The 5,202-nt window shown below is 41.7% G+C and overlaps 1 non-coding gene across 1 annotated transcript; it reads left to right on the forward strand.

Annotated features, from left to right (window-relative positions):
* Positions 1 to 4,572: 4,572 nt before the first annotated feature.
* LOC130959022 (small nucleolar RNA R71) lies at positions 4,573 to 4,680 on the forward strand. The gene has a single exon (XR_009078119.1). It is a non-coding gene; the product is annotated as a small nucleolar RNA R71 (small nucleolar RNA).
* Positions 4,681 to 5,202: the final 522 nt, after the last annotated feature.

Below are 5,202 nucleotides of genomic sequence, written 5' to 3' on the forward strand. Positions count from 1 at the left end.
AACCATTGTAAGCCAATTCTTTGGGTCTGGGTTCACACTTTGATCATGGTTCTTGGTGATCCATGCATTGGCATAGAACTCTTGAACCATTAAGATTCCAACTTGTTGAATGGGGTTGATAAGAACTTCCCAACCTCTTCTTCGGATCTCATGTCGGATCTCCGGATATTCACTCTTTTTGAGTTTGAAAGGGATCTCGGGGATCACCTTCTTCATGGCTACAACTTCATAGAAGTGGTCTTGATGCACCCTTGAGATGAATCTCTCCATCTCCCATGACTCAGAGGTGGAAGCTTTTGCTTTCCCTTTCCTCTTTCGAGAGGTTTCTCCGGCCTTAGGTGCCATAAATGGTTATGGAAAAACAAAAAGCAATGCTTTTACCACACCAAACTTAGAAGGTTTTCTCGTCCTCAAGCAAAAGAAGAAAGAAGAGAGTAGAAGAAGAAGAAATGGAGGAGATGGAGGAGGCTTTGTGGTTCGGTCAAGGGGGAGAAGTAGTGTTTAGGTTGTGTGAAAATGAAGGAGTGAAGATGGGTTTATATACTGGTGCCCATTTCTGGCGTTTAACGCAAACTTCTTGCTCTTTCCTGGCGTTTAACGCCAGTCTGGTTCCCCTTTCTGGCGTTAAGCGCCCAGAATGGTGCCAGACTGGGCGTTAAACGCCCATTTGCTGCCCTTACTAGCGTTTAAACGCTAGCAAAGTTTTCCTCCAGGGTGTGCTATTTTTCTTTCTGTTTTTTATTCTATTTTTGCTTTTTCAATTGATTCTGTGACTTTCCATGATCATCAACCTACAGAAAACATAAAATAACAAAGGAAAATAGATAAATATAACATTGGGTTGCCTCCCAACAAGCGCTTCTTTAATGTCAGTAGCTTGACAATGGGCTCTCATGGAGCCTCACAGATACTCAGAGCAATGTTGGAACCTCCCAACACCAAACTTAGAGTTTGAATGTGGGGGTTCAACACCAAACTTAGAAGTTGGTTGTGGCCTCCCAACACCAAACTTAGAGTTTGACTGTGGGGGCTCTGTTTGGCTCTGTTTTGAGAGAAGCTCTTCATGCTTCCTCTCCATGGTAACAGAGGGATATCCTTGAGCCTTAAACACAAGGGATTCTTCATTCACTTGAATGATCAATTCTCCTCTGTCAACATCAATCACAGCCTTTGCTGTGGCTAGGAAGGGTCTGCCAAGGATGATAGATTCATCCATGCACTTCCCAGTCTCTAGGACTATGAAATCAGTAGGGATGTAATGGTCTTCAACCTTCACCAAAACATCCTCTACAAGTCCATAAGCTTGTTTTCTTGAATTGTCTGCCATCTCTAGTGAGATTCTTGCAGCTTGTACCTCAAAGATCCCTAGCTTCTCCATTACAGAGAGAGGCATGAGGTTTATACTTGACCCTAAGTCACACAGAGCCTTTTTAAAGGTCATGGTGCCTATGGTACAAGGTATTGAGAACGTCCCAGGGTCCTGTCTCTTTTGAGGTAATTTTTGCCTAGACAAGTCATCCAGTTCTTTGGTGAGCAAAGGGGGTTCATCCTCCCAAGTCTCATTACCAAATAACTTTTGTCATTTAGCTTCATGATTACTCCAAGGTATTTAGCAACTTGCTCTTCAGTGACATCTTCATCCTCTTCAGAGGAAGAATACTCATCAGAGCTCATGAATGGCAGAAGTAAATCCAATGGAATCTCTATGGTCTCAATGTGAGCCTCAGATTCCTATGGTTCCTCATTAGGGAACTCATTGAAGGCCAGTGGATGTCCATTGAGGTCTTCCTCATTGGCGATCACTGCCTCTTCCTCCTCTCCAAATTTGGCCATGTTGATGACCTTGCACTTGATGACATGTCATCATATACCCATTTTCTATGCTTTTTCATACAAGAAATTGATGATTTGTGCTTAAATATTGAATGCTTTTTGTACTTAAATGATATATTTTCTTGATATTTTAATTTTATAAATCTTGTAGGAAATAAGAAGAAAAAGAAGCAAAGAAGCACAAAAAAGGAGAAAAAAAGAGCTTTGGGTACACTTGAAGTTGGGGTACACTTTGGAGCCTTAGGCCACGCTTTTAAAAGCGTGGCCCATGACCAATCAAGGAAGGAAGCAGCCAGCACGATTCTGCCCTGCCCTTGCCAAGGGCAGGATCGTGATGCACATTAAGGATTGGAAGCAAAATTTTCGCTAAGTTAAAATCTGGGCGCTCACAGCATGACCATGCCTCCTTCAAATGGCTATAACTTGAGCTACAGACGTCCAATTGATGTGCTTCCAGTTGCGTTGGAAAGCTGACATTCAGAGCTTTCCAACGATATATAGCAATCCATATTTGGCGTACAATTGAGGCAGGAACGAGAGGCATCTTTAAGGGCCAAAAATAAGCAAAAATACACCAAAATGCTTCCATCAAGGCTCGAAGAGGGAGACACAAGGAAACAAAGTGGCGCTCAATTTTCTGCCCTGCCCTCTTGGAGAGCAGGGCAATGTCGTGTTTTCTTCAAGAAAATTCAAGGAAAAAATGCAACAACTTCCTCCACCAAGTTTCGAACACAAGACCTCTAGGAAGTAAAGGCTTAGGCTTGGCACACACAAGGAGAGCATCATGGCACGGTCAAGGAAGTGGTGCGCGCACAAGACACACCAAGGCAACATTGCCCTGCCCTCCACAAGGGCAGGGCAGCATCCTTGCGCACCAACAAGCATCATACGCACCAAGGAAAATTCTGCCGCGCCAAGCTCGCTCCTGGCCGCACCAAAAGCACGCACCATGCATCAATTTTCTGCCCTGCCCTCCACAAGGGCAGGGCAGCCTCCTGGGAGCATCATGGGCAAAATCTCATTTAAATTCAATTCCTCTCCAAATTGAATCAAGGCCAAGCAAACCCATTTCTCCTCAAATCCAAAGCAAGCAAAGCCCACTCAACATGACTCAAAGGCACATGGATCAATTAGATTAGGATTTTTATTTTGTTTTAATTTCATTTTCAATTTTACTTTGTAAAGCCTATATAAAGGCATCATTTCCATCTTTGAAAGGAGGCCGGCTCCATTAGGAATAGATAGCTCTCTCCTTTAGTTTTCTTATCTGTTTTGAATCTTGAGTGAGATTGGAGGAATTCTGTTTCATTCTCATCTTAAGATCTCTTGTTTACTTTTTCTGCATAATTAAAATTCACATACTGCTTCATCTTCTCTTTTAATTCTGCAATTCATTTATCTTCTTTCCTTCTGCAATTGTTCTTGGTTGGATCAAGGAAGGAATTGAGATCTAGACTTGTTCTCTAGTCTCTTTGATTTCCTGAGATCCTCACTTGTCTTTTTAGATTTCATATTTGAATTGAGCTTTCTTGCTGATTTACTTTTCTGCTGTTATTTCATCTGCATTTTTACCTTTCTGTTCCTATTGCTTCCAATTTAATTTTAAGCAATTTAATCTCCCTGCAATTGTTCTACGCTTTGCTTTACTGCTCTCTTTAATTTCCAGCACCCAACCCCCCTTTACTTTTCATGCAATTTACTTTTCTTGCAATTTAAGATTAAGCTATTTTACTTTCTTGTTCTTTAAGTTACTTGCAATTTTACTTTCTGCACTTTAATTTTCCTTGCTATTTACTTTCTGTTGGCTACACTTCATCCAAATTCACTTCAATGTTAGCTTGACTAAACTAATCACCCACTAAAATTGCTTGATCCATCAATCCCTGTGGGATCGACCTCACTCTTGTGAGTTATTACTACTTGATGCGACCCGGTACACTTGCCGGTTGGATTTGTGTGTTGGAAATTCGTTTTTCCACAAAAACACCATCAGCACTCTCCTTTTGGATTCTCTTCTGTATTGCTTGGAAGAGTACTAGGAGGGAGTTCAGTAATTTTCTTGCTCAGCTATCCCACTTGTGCCTTCAAGTTTCTAATGGATGACCTTGTTTCAGTCATGAAACTTTGAGTGGTTTTGATTAGATCAGAGACCATGGTTGCTAAGTCAGAGTGGTTCTGCTTAGAATTCTCTGTCTGTTGCTAAGAAGATGATGGAAAAGGCTTGCCATTGCTAAACCTGTTTCTTCCACCATTATTGTTATTGAAACCTTGTTGAGGTCTCTGTTGATCCTTCCATGAGAGATTTGGATGATTTCTCCATGAAGGATTATAGGTGTTTCCATAGGGTTCTCCCATGTAATGCACCTCTTCCATTGAAGGGTTCTCAGGATCATAAGCTTCTTCTTTAGATGAAGCATCCTTAGTACTGCCTGGTGCAGCTTGCATTCCAGACAGACTTTGAGAGATCATATTGACTTGCTGAGTCAATATTTTGTTCTGAGCCAGTATGGCATTCAGAGTATCAATCTCAAGAACTCCTTTCTTCTGATTCGTCCCATTGTTCACAGGATTCCTTTCAGAAGTGTACATGAATTGGTTATTTGTAACCATTTCAATCAGTTCTTGAGCTTCTGCAGGCGTCTTCTTCAGATGAAGAGATCCTCCAGCAGAGCTGTCCAATGACATCTTGGACAGTTCAGATGGACCATCATAGAAGATACCTATGATGCTCCATTCAAAAAGCATGTCAGAGGGGCACTTTCTGATCAATTGTTTGTATCTTTCCCAAGCTTCATAGAGGGATTCACCTTCCTTCTGTCTGAAGGTTTGGACTTCCACTCTAAGCTTACTCAATTTTTGAGGTGGAAAGAACTTTGCCAATAAGGCATTGACTAGCTTTTTCCAAGAGTTCAGGCTTTCTTTAGGTTGTGAGTCCAACCATATCCTAGCTCTATCTCTTACAGCAAAAGGGAATAGCATAAGTCTGTAGACCTCAGGGTTAACCCCATTAGTCTTGACAGTGTCACAGATTTGCAAGAACTCAGCTAAAAACTGATGAGGATCTTCCAATGGAAGTCCATGGAACTTGCAATTCTGTTGCATTAGAGAAACTAATTGAGGCTTAAACTCAAAGTTGTTTGCTCCAATGGCAGGGATAGAGATGTTTCTCCCATAGAAGTCGGGGGTAGGTACAGTAAAGTCACCCAGCACCTTCCTTGCATTATTGGCATTGTTGTTGTTTTCGGCTGCCATGTCTTCTTCTTGTTTAAAGATTTCTGTTAGGTCCTCTACAGAGAGTTGTGCCTTAGCTTTTCTTAGCTTTCGCTTCAAGGTCCTTTCAGGTTCAGGGTCAGCCTCAACAAGAATGCT

This window comes from Arachis stenosperma, chromosome 10 (assembly GCF_014773155.1).
Source record: "Arachis stenosperma cultivar V10309 chromosome 10, arast.V10309.gnm1.PFL2, whole genome shotgun sequence".
NCBI lineage: Eukaryota > Viridiplantae > Streptophyta > Magnoliopsida > Fabales > Fabaceae > Arachis > Arachis stenosperma.